The sequence below is a fragment of the Mustelus asterias genome, chromosome 7 (genome assembly GCF_964213995.1).
Source record: "Mustelus asterias chromosome 7, sMusAst1.hap1.1, whole genome shotgun sequence".
Classification (NCBI taxonomy): Eukaryota; Metazoa; Chordata; class Chondrichthyes; order Carcharhiniformes; family Triakidae; genus Mustelus; species Mustelus asterias.
This window is the reverse complement of record NC_135807.1, coordinates 41004538-41023280: the sequence shown is the minus strand read 5'-3', so window position 1 is coordinate 41023280 and position 18743 is coordinate 41004538.

The window sequence follows — 18743 nt, the reverse complement described above, 5'->3', positions numbered from 1 at the left end:
AGCTCCATGAATCATTCTATGAAAGAAAAAGTAGTTGAGGGTGAAGTAACTCTATTAGCTAAACATTTCATACCGTAACCCTGGAGCCCATCGTTATCCTAATAGATTTCCCTGTCCATCCCCTTCAATCACTTTCTGTGAATGTCCTGATGCCCAATGTCGAGATCACCCCTCCACAGCTTGAGGTCCAATGCATAGTGACCTAACAAGACCCTCCCATGAGAGTATTGAATACCCCCCTCTCAGTTGCCTATCTACAGGCTGCAGATGCCACCCTTAACTATGGCTGTGCCAGTTATCACCCAGTACCAAGCCACCAAGCCTCCAGGGAGAGACTGAGCACACCCTGCAAATAATGCTGTGCATGACCGGCACAATACAGTGAGAGACCCCTCCCCCCTTCCCTGGACTGGGATCAAGACATTCCAGTCATAACCTTATAGCATAGAGTGCACGGCCTGGATGGCTTTAATTTCTGATCCAGACTATATGGTGCACACTGCCCCAGGACTGATCCAGACTACATGGTGCACACTGCCCAGGACTGGCCCAGACTACATGGTGCTCACTGCCCAGGACTGATCCAGACTACATGGTGCGCACTGCCCCAGGACTGGCCCAGACTACATGGTGCACACTGTCCCAGGACTGGCCCAGACTACATGGTGCTCACTGCCCAGGACTGGCCCAGACTACATGGTGCGCACTGCCCCAGGACTGGCCCAGACTACATGGTGCGCACTGCCCCAGGACTGGCCCAGACTACATGGTGCGCACTGCCCAGGACTGGCCCAGACTACTTGGTGTGCACTGTCCCAGGACTGGCCCAGACTACATGGCGCTCACTGCCCAGGACTGATCCAGACTACATGGCGCTCACTGCCCAGGACTGATCCAGACTACATGGTGCACACTGCCCAGGACTGATCCAGACTACATGGTGCTCACTGCCCAGGACTGACCCAGACTACATGGTGCGCACTGCCCCAGGACTGGCCCAGACTACATGGTGCGCACTGCCCCAGGGCTGATTCAGACTACATGGTGCTCACTGCCCCAGGACTGGCCCAGACTACATGGTGCTCACTGCCTCAGGGCTGATTCAGACTACATGGTGCTCACTGCCCCAGGACTGGCCCAGACTACATGGTGCTCACTGCCCCAGGACTGGCCCAGACTACATGGTACACACTGTCCCAGGACTGATCCAGACTACATGGTGCACACTGCCCCAGGACTGGCCCAGACTACATGGTGCTCACTGCCCCAGGGCTGATTCAGACTACATGGTGCTCACTGCCCAGGACTGATCCAGACTACATGGTGCTCACTGCCCAGGACTGACCCAGACTACATGGTGCACACTGCCCCAGGACTGGCCCAGACTACATGGTGCACACTGCCCCAGGACTGACCCAGACTACATGGTGCACACTGCCCCAGGACTGGCCCAGACTACATGGTACACACTGCCCCAGGGCTGATTCAGACTACATGGTGCGCACTGCCCCAGGACTGGCCCAGACTACATGGTGCTCACTGCCCCAGGACTGATCCAGACTACATGGTGCACACTGCCCCAGGACTGATCCAGACTACATGGTGCTCACTGCCCCAGGACTGGCCCAGACTACATGGTACACACTGCCCCAGGACTGATCCAGACTACATGGTGCTCACTGTCCCAGGACTGATCCAGACTACATGGTGCTCACTGCCCCAGGACTGGCCCAGACTACATGGTGCTCACTGTCCCAGGACTGATCCAGACTACATGGTGCTCACTGTCCCAGGACTGATCCAGACTACTTGGTGCTCACTGCCCCAGGACTGGCCCAGACTACATGGTACACACTGCCCCAGGACTGGCCCAGACTACATGGTACACACTGCCCCAGGACTGATCCAGACTACATGGTGCTCACTGTCCCAGGACTGGCCCAGACTACATGGTGCTCACTGCCCCAGGACTGATCCAGACTACATGGTGCACACTGCCCCAGGACTGATCCAGACTACATGGTGCTCACTGCCCCAGGGCTGATTCAGACTACATGGTGCTCACTGCCCCAGGGCTGATTCAGACTACATGGTGCTCACTGCCCCAGGGCTGATTCAGACTACATGGTGCACACTGCCCAGGACTGACCCAGACTACATGGTGCTCACTGTCCCAGGACTGATCCAGACTACATGGTGCTCACTGCCCCAGGACTGATCCAGACTACATGGTGCACACTGCCCCAGGACTGACCCAGACTACATGGTGCTCACTGTCCCAGGACTGATCCAGACTACATGGTGCTCACTGCCCCAGGACTGATCCAGACTACATGGTGCTCACTGTCCCAGGACTGATCCAGACTACATGGTGCTCACTGCCCCAGGACTGGCCCAGACTACATGGTGCTCACTGTCCCAGGACTGATCCAGACTACATGGTGCTCACTGTCCCAGGACTGATCCAGACTACATGGTGCTCACTGCCCCAGGACTGGCCCAGACTACATGGTACACACTGCCCCAGGACTGGCCCAGACTACATGGTACACACTGCCCCAGGACTGATCCAGACTACATGGTGCTCACTGTCCCAGGACTGGCCCAGACTACATGGTGCTCACTGCCCCAGGACTGATCCAGACTACATGGTGCACACTGCCCCAGGACTGATCCAGACTACATGGTGCTCACTGCCCCAGGGCTGATTCAGACTACATGGTGCTCACTGCCCCAGGGCTGATTCAGACTACATGGTGCTCACTGCCCCAGGGCTGATTCAGACTACATGGTGCACACTGCCCAGGACTGACCCAGACTACATGGTGCTCACTGTCCCAGGACTGATCCAGACTACATGGTGCTCACTGCCCCAGGACTGATCCAGACTACATGGTGCACACTGCCCCAGGACTGACCCAGACTACATGGTGCTCACTGTCCCAGGACTGATCCAGACTACATGGTGCTCACTGCCCCAGGACTGATCCAGACTACATGGTGCACACTGCCCAGGACTGACCCAGACTACATGGTGCTCACTGCCCCAGGACTGGCCCAGACTACATGGTGCACACTGCCCAGGACTGATCCAGACTACATGGTGCTCACTGCCCCAGGACTGGCCCAGACTACATGGTGCACACTGCCCCAGGACTGGCCCAGACTACATGGTGCACACTGCCCCAGGACTGATCCAGACTACATGGTGCACACTGCCCCAGGACTGGCCCAGTCTACATGGTGCACACTGCCCCTCTCTCCACCCCTTCCCTCATGTGCTCCAGTTACTCTCCCCTCACTGCCTCTCCACCAATCAAGTGTGTGCCTTCACACTGCCCTCTTCCCTTCCCACTCGTCTTAGCTGAGCAGCGTTGACACAGACTCTGAGCAGGTGCGAGAGTAAAGCAGTGAAATGTGGGTGAGTGCTGCAGGTACAAATTCCTGAGTTACGAGTACACGGCAGTTTTTGAATCACACCGATGTAATTATCTTCCAGCAGGGTGATTAGATTGAGAGTGAGAGAGTGATTCTCGAATCATAAAATCCTTACAGTGCAGAAGGTGGCCATTCGGACCATTGAGCCTGTACCGACAACAATCCCACCCGCCCTATCCCTGTTAATCCCACATATTTACCCTGCGAAGGGACAATTTAGTATAGCCAATCCACCTAACCTGCACATCTTTGCACTGTGGGAGGGAACCGGAATACCTGGAGGAAGCCCACACAGACACGGGGAGAATGTGCAAACTCCACACAGACAGTGACCCAAGCCGGGAATCGAACCCCGGTGCCTGCCCGTGATTCTGGTGAGCTGGGTGCTTACTGAGCATCCATGAGATGCAAAGGCATGTGAGAATGGTCCCTGAAATGGCGCGACGGGCAACCTGACCCACCGTGAAGGTCAGGAGGTGAAAATTGAAACCTGTATTCCTGCCGGAGGAAAACTGGCTTTTAGCCGCACTCTGAATTTTCCCATCCTACTCGTCATGATGCCAGCAGCTGGCGGGATCGGAAAATCCTGTCTGCAGTCGGAAATTTGCAGGTGAAATGGCAATGTGACCTTTGAAATTGTTCACCTTGGGCAGTGAAAGATCAGGGCTTGGCTCAGGCACTCTGAAACCATTTCCAGCTCAACTCGTGATTCTCATCAAAATGGAAAGGCTTCTATAAAAGTTTCACATCCAAGTTGCATTCCTTTCCTTGATATCTTGTCACATTTCACTGACATCAGAATAATTGATCTGCTGGTGTTAAACTCGTTGCCTGATCATCTCGGACTTTTGACAGCATTTTCCTTTTAGCTCAATCCAATTCCTATCACTGTGCTGGGGATTTTCGCTTGTCAGAGACGCCTTGCTGTGTGTCAGAATTAAAGTTCAAACGTAACATTTTAAGTTCAGGGAAACATGAACTAGCAGATCAAAGAGTTATTTGAATATTAGAGCCTGGGCTGAGCTGAGGCTGAACAAAAGTAAATTCTTGAGGCCTGAGAGGAATAAAGAGCGCTCATTATTGGTCGCATTGTGCGGAGTGGGTGCTTCCGCTAGTGAGGCATTCTAGGCTGAGAGGTCATAGTCTTAGGATAAGGGGTAGCAAATTTAAAACAGAATTGAGGAGTTCTCCCAAAGGGATGGGAATCTGTGGAATTCGCTAACCCAAAGTGAGGTGGATGCTGGGACAGTGAATAAATTTATGGAGGAGTTAGACAGACTTTTAATTGGTAATGGGTTGAAAGGTTATGGGGAGAAGGCAGGAAAATGGGGATGAGGGGCATATCAGCCATGATCGAATGGCGGAGCGGACTCGATGGGCCAAATGACCTATTTCTGCTCCTATACCTTATGAATTTATCACCCTCCAAAAGGCGCTTCACGAGGTCATCTGCTGCTCTCAAAGACCACCCCCACCCAACCCCACCTCAGAATTGTTCCCTGGCGGAATCATTGAATGGTTACAGCACAGAATAAGGGCATTTGGCCCATCACATCAATGCTTGTCATCTGCACTCATGTTGTGAAAGTATTGTGGGGCACGTGTTCAAATCCTGAAGCTGCTGAAAGGTTTAGAGGTCTCGGGGCCATTCGGCTTTCTGGCATGTGGCCCCTTTTCAGTTGATTCCTTCCGACACTTGGGATTTCTCAAGGAGAGACAAAGCGGGACTGTGATAAAAATGAGCAATATGAGTGAGGGCACCACATTCCCTAAGTTGACATTTGTCTGCTTCTAGCATGTCTCAGCTATGCCTTCCTCACCATTTGTAAAAGTGGAAATGAGTAGGTTATCCCTTCAATCAACAACAAGTCCAGTGGTCAACTCCTTCCACAGGGCCTGGCTTGGTTTTTCATTCCTTGCTTTTCATCTCCATCATTGGATCAGCTCGGAAAATGATGGTGCTGAGGTTTACTACAGACCAACTTCCAGAACGCCCCCGTAACTGTCAAAGACCCCACCCACCCCCCATCTCATTGTGCGGCAGGAGCATCATGTGCAGGGTTCTCTCTCACCAATCACTCTTCTGCCTCCCCCTCCGAGTAGTGGAGCTCCTCAGTAGTGCAGTGGTTAGTATCCCCGCCTGTCACGTGGGACACAGGGGTACAATTCCCTGACGGGGTGCTTAGGAGTTTTCCAAAAGCTGCACTGTCAAGTAAGGTGTCTTTCTTCCCTCCCTAACAGCATTGTGGGTGTACCTACACCACATGGACTGCAGCAGTTCAAGAAGGCCACTCACCACCACCTTCTCAAAGGTGACTAGGAGTTGACAATAAATGCTGGTCTGGACAGTGAAGCCCAGATCCAATAAATTAATTGAGAAGTTCCAATCATAGAATCCCTACAATGCAGAGGAGGCCATTCAGCCCATCAAATCTGCATGAACTCTGTGACAAAGCATCTTACTCAGGCCTTATCTCCCATAACCCAAAATAGTTAACCTGCTAATCCCCCTAACCTACATATCTTGGGACACTAAGGAGCAATATAGCATGGCCAATCTACATATCTTTGAACTGTGGGAAGAAACCGGAGCACCTAGAGGAAACCCACGCAGACACGGGGAGAATGTACAAACTCCACACAGACAGGTAATCCTAATTGTAATTTATATGCCAATTTTATTAATTTAGTTTTAGTTACCTTTTGTAAACCATCCAAGTTTACATAATCTACTCCCAGGTAAGTTTTAGCAATTATCAAAGCCATTTTGAAGTTTCTACTTTAAATTCTCACAATACTGCTCCTAGTTCAGTATTCTCCTCACTCCTGTTGCCTTTAAATTCACCAATTACAAGGCAGTGAAGGATTTATTCTTTTATTATCCCACAAAGAGTCTCTAATTTTCCGATAGAACCTTTTCAGTGCAGCATTCGACCCATCAAGTCTGCACTGACTTTCCGAACGAGCATCTTGCCCAGACCCAAAACCCCTTCCCCCAGCCCCATAACTCTGCACATTTATAATGGCTAACTCACCTAACCTACACATCTTTTACAACTTTGAACACCAAGGGGCAAATTAACAAGGCCAATCCACCTAACCCGCACACACAGGGAGAACGTGCAAACACCACGCAGTCACCCAAGGCTGGAATTGAACCCAAGTCCCTGGCGCTATGAGGCAGCAGTGCTAACCACTATGCCACCATGCTGGCCTCCAGTCAGACATTAGGTGCCACCATTAACTTCCATTTATTACCTCAGAATATATAAACAATTAGTGATTGAGGAAGTAAATTGCAAATGGTATTTTTTGATTTCCTTCTGATTTTTCTCCCTTCATGAGGTTAATTTGGAAACATATTTCATAATATCCTAGCACTTTTGCTGTCCATTGTACTTCAGAAATTACAATGCTCAAATGAATTTTGACAGCAAAATAGGATGTCTTAAAACATTAAAAAATCCCAGACTGTTCAATTGCTTTCTGGCAAAAATAAACACATTCTGCCATAATTAAGAGTTTATATTATTAAACTCATCAAGTATAATTTTAAAATTAGTGATATCTTTGTATTTTATGGACCCTTTGATATAGGGGTGATTATTGTACATGCATTCTCATGATACAGCAGGTAGAGAATACAGAGCTTTGAATGCAGCTACATTGGACAAATAGCTTAACTTTGCATCCTTCTGTGAAACAATGTAGTGCTGAGCAAGGATTATCTTCCTGCCTAGATAGCAGGGATTTAGCCGTTATTCAAAGCGTACAAGATAAAGAGGCATAATCCAGATGGGAGTGCGGCAGGAGGCCTGTAAATTAAACTGGAGCTGGGTGCGCAGGGTCCTGACCTGGCTGAACATTTCCTCAGGGGGCCTTTTAGGAGCAGAACCTTCATTCACCCACTTTACCTCGCAGTGGATGCGACTGGAGAGAGGGAAATCCCGGACCCGGAATCTTTTCATCCAAAACCCGGGATCCATCAGGCAGCTGGTAAACCAGACATAAACTGGCATATATCCAGTGGAGGAAGGGTTAATAGCTACCAGACAGAGATTTCAATGATTGACAAAAAGAACCAGAAGTGACATAAGGAAACCATTTTTTTTCCCACAGTGAGTTGTTATGATCTGGGATATAACTGCACGAAAAGTGGGGTGGAAGCTGATTCGAAAGAGAATTGGATAAGTACTTTAAGGAAAAAGAATTACAGAGCTACGGGGGATAGAACAGGGGAGTAGGAATAATTCCACAGCTCTCTCATAGAGCTAGCATAGAGACAATGGGCTGAATGGCCTCCTTCTGCACTGTTACATTCAATGGCTTTATGACTCTATTTTGGTCTCCTGAATTTAGACCCACCCTGAAATAAAAACATGAAATGCTTTCTCCAAATCACAGACCTGAAACATCTGTTTCTCTCTAGATCTGCTGAGTTTTTGCAGCATTTGTTGTTTTCATTTCAGACTGCCAGCATCTTGGTTTTGTAACCCCACCCTATCTGGGGTCCAGGCTTAGGTCTTAGCTTAGACGCTGGAATATGAAAAACAGGCAGAATTTATCAATCTAATCTCGACAAGAGGGCACATTGCCCACTAATACAAGTCTGCTCAAGCTGCTGTTAGTTCAGTGTATTGACACGGCAGTTCTTCACAATAATAAGACCACAAGACATAGGAGAAGAAGTAGGCCATTCAGCCCATCGAGTCTGCTCTGCTATTCAATGAGACCATGACTGATCTGGTATGATATTCCTCAGCTCCACTTTTCCTTCATATCCCATTAACCCCTGATTCCCTTACCAATTAAAAAATCTGCCTATCTCAGCCTTGAACATACTTACCAACCCAGTTTCAACAGCTCTCTGCAGTAAAGAACTCCACAGATTCACTACCCTCTGAGAGGGAAATTACTCCTCATCTCTGTCTTAAATGAGTGATCGCTTACTCTGAGATTATGCCTTCTTGTCCGAGACTCTCCCACAAGAGGAAAAGACCTCTCAGCATCTACCCTGTCAAGCCCCCTGTGAATCCTATATGTCTCCATAAGGTTGCCTCTCATTCTCCTAAATTCCATTGAGTACAGGTCCAACCTACTCAACCTCTCCTCATAAGAAAATCCCTCCATAACTGGGATCAACCTAGTGAACCTTCTCTGGACTGCTTCCAATGTCAGTATTCACTTTATATCGACTCAAAGTGTATCCACAATGTCAAGACTATTCATGTGCAGTGTCACCTGAGACTTAGGACCTGTAGCTATAAAGGCGTTGAACCAACAGAAATGCAGCAAATAGACACTTTATAGGAATGAGCCAGACACCGCATGGAGTCATAGGGGGGAATTTTCCCGTCCTGCCCACCATAGGATTCATATTTAAGTGGGGGGAGGGGGGAACCCCACCCATAGAGTTTTAAAGCAGAAAAAGAGCCCTTCGGCCCATTGTGTCTGTGTGGACCAACCTGCTCTCCATGCTATCCACTTCCTTCCATAATCTCCACCCAAGCACCGGCACACAGCATCATCAGTGTGTGACATCTACAACATGCAGTACATCAACTCTTGTCAGCCCACAGCCCCTACTGCCCGCAGGCTTTGATCGCATGGGAGCTCCCACACACGGAAGCTTCACTCCAAGACACATGACATCCTGACCTGCAGAGCAGCCACAGTGCTGTCACTACAGAACATGTGCATCTGCCTTCCATGCCCCACTCAGAGTGGAACTACACCAGGTAGACTATATCATATCAAGATGTCTGTTCAACACTATTTCCTTAAATGCACCAATGGATGGATAACAAATGTTGGAATGGCCACTTGGTAGACTACTACCTTCTCTGAATGCCTGGATAAAGAAAAAGCCTTCCACAACTGGACAATGGAGTACAGTGGTTAGCACAGTGGTTATCACTCTGAGGCCCAGGTTCAATTCCTGCCTTGGGTGCCTGTGTGGAGTTTGCGTGTTCTCTCCGTGTCTGCATGGGTTTCCTCTGGGTGTTCTGATTTCCTCCCACACTCCAATGATGTGTGGGTTGGGTTGATTGGCCATGATAAATTGCCCCTTAGTGTCAGGGGGATTAGAACAGCAAAAATGTCGGTTTATGGGGATAGTGCCTGGGTGGGATTGTTGTTAGTGCACCCTTGATGGACTGAATGGCCTCCTTCTGCACTGTAGGGATTCTATGACATATATGACCACATCCTTCACACTCATACCATCACTAACAGCAGTCACAGCAGTCACCATTGCATTGGTATCATCCTGTGTCCCAAAGATAACTGAAAAATGTTCAACTCATAATGGGGTCGGCCATTTTTCAAGCAATCTCTCGGGATCAAGTTCCTGACCTCTTACGTTATACGAAGAAAATTGGAACTACACTAACTACATTCCAGTCTTCTGATACTACACCCTAACTCACCAGCTGTGAAAAATCTGAATAATTGACTCTATACTTCTGTAGTCATTTGTCAAGTGTTCTCGAATGTCATCCATCTGGTTACGTTGGCTTCTGAATACTCAAGCAATTTGCTTTATTAGTAACTAATTTATTGTTCATCATTATTTGTTACATGAACTTAGATGCAGTTCCATTGCATCCATTTGCAAAATGAGAACATCGCATCAAAATTGTCATGAATTAGTATCTACCAGATTGGTTTCCTCCTGTGTATCTTTAAGGTGACTCCAGATTTATTTATTTCTTTGCCGAGATGACAGAGCAACTGAATAGTATTTGTCTTGTTGCATGTTTGTGTGGGATGATGATACAGGAGATAACTTTGACAGTTTGTTTCAGAGGCTTTTGAATGCTTTTACATGCCATGCCGGTAGCCACACAGAGGTCTGGTGTCCTCCCACACATCGCCCATCATTATCGGTGCACGGCTCATTTGACAATATGTGAATGGATGCACATTCTACAGTATTCTGACCAAATGTGACTCAGAGGTCAGAATGTTACGGCCGTTCACGCCGGCGGGATTTTCCCATCCCGCTGCAGTGAATGGAGATTTGGCTGGGCACCAGATTCTCCAAGTTCGCCGCAGTGGCAGCGTGGCGTGAACAGCCAGTACGATTACGCCCAGTGTGTTAGAACTCTTGAAACAAATCTGATGTAGTGAGCTTCTGCTCTCAAGTGAGGCCATCTGGAAATTTTGCCGTAAAATCACAGGGGAGAGCTGAATCATCACACACACCCACTCTTTAAAACTAATTGTAGAAAGCCATTGACCAAGCTTGGGAACCTGCAATCTCAATCAATGATGGATACGTGACACAGGAACTATTTATGGAAGAAACTAGGCTTAGATACATGTTGACTCTGGAAACCCTGACCCTAGCAGTTTGACTGACTTTATGTCTGACAGTGCCCTGCTCCAGCACCAATTCTGCCAATGTTTTGTGGGATGGCATTATGTAAGTACAGTGCAGGGAGGTGAAAGTGCGTATCTTTGCACCAGAACATCTGTAAACCAGGCACTGGCCCAACTGGCCAATGAGCAAGTGGGTAGATCCTTGAAATGTTTCTATTCTAAAAGACATGGAGTTCTCATGTGTGAAAGATTGAAGGACTTTTAAACACAAATTACATCCAGTAAAAACTGACTCTCCTTGTTTTTTTTTGTACTTGTTCGAAGTACATCACACTAGAAGCTGGGGCCTTGCCACAAAACTGACCATGCACCCAGTTTGAATTAATCACCAACACAGGTTTATCCTGAATGCACCTATTTGGAGGCGGCTCTTAAAATGAAACTGGATTCTTTAAGATTCAAAAACATTATATGAATGTTATCAAACCATTTGAGTATCTATTTTAAAAAATAAGCAACTCACTATAGTAATCCAATTTAACATGTGGGCGGCACAGTGGCACAGTGGCTAGCACTAAAGCCTCACAGTGCCAGGGACCTGGGTTCAGTTCCTAGCTTGGGTCATTGTCTGTGTGGAGTTTGCATGTTCTTCCCGTGTCTGCATGGATTTCCTGCGGGTGTTCCAGTTTCTTCCCACAGTCTGAAAGACGTGCAGATTAGGTGCATTGGCCATGCTAAATTCTCCCTCAGTGTACCAGGGTGTGGCGACTCGGGGATTTTCACAGTAACTTCATTGCAGTTTTAATGCCTACTTGAGACACTAATAATAATAAATAAATAGCAAGCAGGTAGTTCTGCATACTTAAAGTGAGTTTCGGTTATTTAAAATTGAAGTTTGACTCAGTGGGCCAGTCACCCTGATTAAAAATGTTTATTTTATTGTGATAAATCCTTTTTTTAGCCGTATTGATCAATATACGTCAAATGCTGCACTGATTTGTACCAGGTTTAACACTCAGCAAGATGCAAATGAGTGTGACCATAAACCTAAGAAAAAATACACTTCTCAAAATGATTGCACATTTTGGGGGGCAATCTGCAGCAATGTTAAAAATAATAGGCCAAGAGCAAGGACTCACTGAGTCAGGGGTTCCTGCCCCTGCTCCTCAGTGGCTACCCCAATGTTTGTATAGTGCCTTGCACTCCTGATTTCTTCTGGATATGTCGCTGATCTCTGCAGCAGTGTCTAACAGAACACCTGTGGAATTTCAGTCGCTAAACCTTTCCACTGGATATTATAAAGTATCATGATTAAGTTCAGTTTAACCAAAATGCCATGAGTGGCAAACACTGTAAGATCACATTTTGTGTTTACCTTGCCACGTTGTAATAACTATGAAACAACTTGCTTTCTGATTTGATTCTTTAATTTTTGTTCTCAAATTGGATCCTTCTATCTTGACTCCAGGCATGAGACTTGGTTCTTAGACAGACTGTAGAAATACTCTCGTAGGCACATAGCAGTTAGGCCTGATTCCAACCTCGCTCTCGCTCCCTCTCTCTCTCTCTCTCTCTCTCGAGAGAGAGAGAGAGAGAGAGAGAGTGAGAGAGAGAGAGAAAGATTTTAACGCATTACTGACTGATGTCAGTAGCATATTATCATCCATGTCTTACATTAGATTGGCCCATCAGTTAACCCTTTATACTACAGTCTTTATAATGGGCCAGATTCTCCAACCTCGCCCACAGCTGCGATTCTCCAGTCCGCCTGCAGTGAACAGAGATTTGGCGAAGCACAAATTCTCCGTCCTCGCTGACAGCGTCAGCAGGACATGAACAGGCGGAGAATTCTGGTCGATGAGTCTGTAAGCCAACCTATCACATAAGGAGGGAGATTGAAAGCAGGAAAATACAGGCTTACTCTCTGTCTTAGGGAAAGTGTTAGAAGCTGTTATTAAAGATGTTAGAGGAGGGCACTTAGAAAAGTTCAAGGTAACCATGCAGGTCAACATGGTTTTGTGAAAGGGAAATCATGTTTACCCAATTTTTTGGAGGTCTTTGAAAAAGTAACATGTGCTGTGGATAAAGGGGAACCTGTTAATGTACTGTAATTAGATTTCCAGAAGGAAGTTGATTGGGTGCCACCTCAAATGTTATTATGGAAAATAAAAGCTTATGGTGTACAAAGAACAAAGAAAATTACTGCACAGGAACAGGCCCTTCGGCCCTCCAAGCCTGCACCGACCATGCTGCCCGACTGAACTAAAACCCCCTACCCTTCCGGGAACCATATCCCTCTATTCCCATCCTATTCATGTACTTGTCAAGATGCCCCTTAAAACTCACTATCGTATCTGCTTCCATTACCCCCCCTGGCAATGAGTTCCAGGCACCTACCACTCTCTGTGTAAAATCTTGCCTCGTACATCTCCTTTAAACCTTGCCCCTTGCACCTTAAACCTATGCCCCCTAGTAATTGACTCTTCCACCCTGGGAAAAAGTTTCTAACTATCCACTCTGTCCATGCCCCTCATAGTCTTGTAGACTTCTATCAGGTCGCCTCTCAACCTCTGTCATTCCAGTGAGAACAAACCAAGTTTCTCCATTCTCTCCTCATAGCTGATGCCCTCCATACCAGGCAACATCCTGGTAAATCTTTTCTGTACCCTCTCCAAAGCCTCCACATCCTTCTGGTAGTGTGGCGACCAGAATTGAACACAATATTCCAAGTACGGCTTAACTACGGTTCTATAAAGCTGCAACATGACTTGCCAATTTTTAAACTCAATGCCCAGCCGATGAAGGCAAGCATGCCATATGCCTTCTTGACTATCTTCTCCACCTGCGTTGCCACTTTCAGTGACCTGTGTACCCGTACACCCAGATCCCTCTGCCTATCAATACTCTTATGTGTTCTGCCATTTACTGTATATTTCCTATTTGTATTAGACCTTCTAAAATACATTACTTCACATTTGTCCAGATTAAACTCCATCTGCCTTCTCTCCACCCAAGCCTCCAACGGATCTGTATCCTGCTGTATCCTCTGATGGTCCTCATCACTATCCGCAAATCCATCAACCTTTGTGTCGTCCGCAAACTTACTAATCAAACCAGTTACATTTTCCTCCAAATCATTTATATATATTACAAACAGCAAAGGTCCCAGCACTGATCCCTGAGGAATGCCACTTGGCTTTTGCTACCAAATAAACCTGTTGGACTTTAACCTGGTGTTGTTAAACTTCTTACTGTGTTTACCCCAGTCCAACGCCGGCATCTCCACATCATGAATGCCACTTGTCACAGCCCTCCATTCAGAAACGCACCCTTACTGCTACCCTCTGTCTTCTATGACCGAGCCAGTTCTGTGTCCATCTTGCCAGCTCACCTCTGATCCCATGCAACTTCACCTTCTGAACCAGGTGGTGACATATTGGCTTGGATAGAAGATTGGCTAGGTAACACAAAACAGATTAATAGGTCATTTTCTGGTTGGCAAGATGCAATGAGTGATGTGCCACAGGGATAAGTGCTGGGGTCTCAACTTTTTGTAATTTATATATATGACTTGGATGAAGGGACTGAAGGTGTGGTTGCTAAATTTGCTGATGGTACAAATATAAGTAGGAAAGTAAATTGTGAAGGGGACATAAGGAGACCAGAAAAGTATATAGATAGGTTAAGTGAATGGGCAAAGATCTGGCAAATAGAGTATAATGTGGGAAAATATGAGGTTGTCCAATTTGGGGGGTGAATAAAAAAGAAGCTTATTATCTAAATGTAAGATTTCAGAGTTTTGAGATGCAGAGGGATTTGGATGTCCCAATGCATGAATGACAAATAGTTAGTACGCAGGTGCAGCAAGTAATTAGGAAAGCTAACAGAAAGCTAACATCTATGGCAAGGGAAACTGAATACAAAAGTAGGGAGATCATGCGTCAGTTATATAGGGCATTGGTGAGACCACACCTGGAGTACTGTGTACAGTATTGGTCACTTTATTTTAGGAAGGAAGTATATGCGTTGGAAGCAGTTCAGAGAAGACTAGATACCTGGAATGGATGGGTTGTCTTATGAGGAAAGGGTCGATAGGCTAGGCTTGTATCCACTTGAGTTTAGAAGAGTAAGAGGTGACTTGATTAAAACATATAAGATCCTACGGGATCTTGGCAGAGTGGGTGTGGAGAGGATGTTTCCTCTTGTGGGAGAATCTAGAACTAGGGGTCACTATTTAAAAATAAGGGGTTACCCATTTAAATTAGAGATGAGGAGAATTTGTTTTCTCTCAGAGGGTGGTGAGTCTTTGGAACTCTCCCTCAAAAGGCAGTGGAAGCAGAATCTTTGAATATTTTTAAGGCAGAGATAGATAGATTCTTGATACGCAAGGGAGGGTGAAAGGTTATCAGTGGTAGGAGGGAATGTGGAGTTGAGGCTGCAATCAGATCAGCCATGATCTTATTGAATGGCAGAGCAGACTCAAAGGGCCCAGTGGCCTACTGCTGCTCCTATATTTTGATTTGTATCCATGTTCAATAAATTAGTATTTTACTTTATATATCTCTTACCTTACCAGGACTTGGGCTATACAATAGGCACTTCAAACAAGTAGACAATCCTTGGGAAAATTGATAAACTGCTATGTTCAAAATTATGGCCTGTAAATACAGCACCATGTTTTTCAGGCACTAAGCAACTTCCTAAGTCTTCGTTATAATAGGCAGGAAGTGCCAGCACATTAACCTACATACATAGGAACTAGAAGCAGGAGTAGGCCATTCAACCCTTCGAGCCTGCTCCGCCATCCGTTGTGATCATGCCTGATCCTCAAATTCAATATCCTGATCCCCCCTTCCTCCCATATCAGTTGATCCCTTTAACCCCAAGAGCTATATCTAATTTCTTCTTGAAATCAGACAACGTTTTGGTCTCAACTACATTCTGTGGTTGTGAATTTCACACATTCACCACTCTCTGGGTGAAGAAATTTCTTCTCACCTCAGTTCTAAAATATTTACCCCTTATTCTCAAACTATGACCCCCTAGTTCTGGACTCCTCCACTAGAAATCCACTACTTCTGTAAACTATACATTAAGTAAAACTTAAGTGGTACCATCACTGAGGATATACTGGCACTGGAGGGGGTGCAGAGGAAATTCACTGGGTTGATTCCGGAGTTGCGAGGGTTGGCTTATGAGGAGAGACTGAGTAGACTCGGGCTATACTCATTGGAATTCAGAAGGGAATAGATAAGGTAGAAGCAGGGAAGTTGTTTCCACTGGCGGGTGAAACTAGAACTAGGGGGCATAGCCTCAAAATAAGGGGAAGCAGATTTAGGACTGAGTTGAGGAGGAACTTCTTCGCACAAAGGGTTGTGAATCTGTGGAATTCCCTGCTCAGTGAAGGAGTTGAGGCTACCTCATTGAATGTTTTTAAGGCAAGGATAGATAAATTTTTGAACAGTAAAGGAATTAAGGGTTATGGTGAGCGGGCAGGTAAGTGGAGCTGAGTCCACAAAAAGATCAGCCATGATCTTATTGAATGGCGGAGCAGGCTCGAGGGGCCAGATGGCCTACTCCTGCTCCTAGTTCTTATGTTCTTATGTTATGCTTATATTTTTATTCATTGTTGTGATGTGAGCATTGCTGGTCAGCATTAGTTGCACGTCCTTAATTACCCTTGAGAGGATGCTTTCTTGAACCACTGCAGTCCATGTGGTGTAGTTGTGAAGAATATATGTGAATAAATAGGTAGAAATCATATTTATTTAGGGTATTATACTTTAGAATTCAGAGAGTTGACACATATTCATGTATAGCCATCTTTACCCAGAAACCTTAAAGCATGTCCATGGGCAGCACTTGTTGACAGCTTTGCTTTCAACAGGTGTTAAACAGACCTCATATGTGCCACGCATAAAGTATCACCAGGGCCTTTCAAGTTCTCTTCACACGAAGCAAAGATAAGAAAAAGCTGTAAAGTCATTTTCAAAGGAAGTTTAAAAGATTTTATGATGGTATTGTCTCTCCTTTTCCATTCAGATGTCATTCTTAAAACTTACCTTAACATAGAACATAGAACATAGAAAGCCACAGCACAAACAGGCCCTTCGGCCCACAGGTTGCGCCGATCACATCCCCACCTCTAGGCCTATCTATAGCCCTCAATCCCATTAAATCCCATGTACTCATCCAGAAGTCTCTTAAAAGACCCCAACGAGTTTGCCTCCACCACCACCGACGTCAGCCGATTCCACTCACCCACCACCCTCTGAGTGAAAAACTTACCCCTGACATCTCCTCTGTACCTACCCCCCAGCACCTTAAACCTGTGTCCTCTCGTAGCAACCATTTCAGCCCTTGGAAATAGCCTCTGAGAGTCTACCCTATCCAGACCTCTCAACATCTTGTAAACCTCTATCAGGTCACCTCTCATCCTTCGTCTCTCCAGGGAGAAGAGACCAAGCTCCCTCAACCTATCCTCATAAGGCATGCCCCCCAATCCAGGCAACATCCTTGTAAATCTCCTCTGCACCCTTTCAATGGCTTCAACATCTTTCCTGTAATGAGGTGACCAGAACTGCGCGCAGTACTCCAAGTGGGGTCTAACCAGGGTCCTATAAAGCTGCAGCATTATCTCCCGACTCCTAAACTCAATCCCTCGATTAATGAAGGCCAGTACGCCGTACGCCTTCTTGACCGCATCCTCCACCTGTGAGGCCGATTTAAGAGTCCTATGGACCCGGACCCCAAGGTCCTTCTGATCCTCTACACTGCTAAGAATGGTACCCTTCATATTATATTGCTGCTTCATCCCATTGGATCTGCCAAAATGGATCACCACACACTTATCCGGGTTGAAGTCCATCTGCCACTTCTCCGCCCAGTCTTGCATTCTATCTATGTCTCGCTGCAACTTCTGACATCCCTCCAAACTATCCACAACACCACCTACCTTGGTGTCGTCAGCAAACTTACCAACCCATCCCTCCACTTCCTCATCCAGGTCATTTATGAAAATGACAAACAGCAAGGGTCCCAGAACAGATCCCTGGGGCACTCCACTGGTCACTGACCTCCATGCAGAGAAAGACCCCTCCACAGCCACTCTCTGCCTTCTGCAGGCAAGCCAGTTCTGGATCCACAAGGCAACAGCCCCTTGGATCCCATGCCCTCTCACTTTCTCAAGAAGTCTTGCATGGGGGACCTTATCGAACGCCTTGCTGAAGTCCATATAGACCACATCCACCGCTCTTCCTTCGTCAATGTGTTTGGTCACATTTTCAAAGAACTCAACCAGGCTCGTAAGGCACGACCTGCCCTTGACAAAGCCGTGCTGACTACTTTTGATCATACTAAACTTCTCTAGATGATCATAAATCCTGTCTCTCAGGATCCTCTCCATCAACTTACCAACCATGGAGTCAGAAGAGATAGGAGAGGCGATGAATGAATACTTTTCTTCAGTCTTCACCAAGGAGAGGAGCCATATTTTTGAGGATGAGAGTGTGATACAGGCTGATAGGCAGGAGGAGGTAGATGTTCTGAGGGAAGATGTATTAGCAATTTTGAAAAACCTGAGGGTCGATAAGTCCCCTGGGCGAGATGGGATATATCCTAGGATTCTTTGGGAGGCAAGGGATGAGATTGCAGAGCCTTTGGCTTTGATCTTTGTGTCCTCACTGTCCACTGGGATAGTGCCAGAGGACTGGAGAGTGGCGAATGTTGTTCCTCTGTTCAAGAAAGGAAATAGGAATGACCCTGGTAATTATAGGCCATGTACACGGATTCGTGAAGGGTAAGTCTTGCCTCACAAATTTGATTGAATTCTTTGAGGAGGTAACTAAGTGTGTAGATGAAGGTAGAGCAGTTGATGTCGTATACATGGATTTTAGTAAGGCGTTTGATAAGCTTTCCCATGGTCGGCTCATGAAGAAAGTAAGGAGGTGTGGGATAGAGGGAAATTTGGCCAATTGGATAAG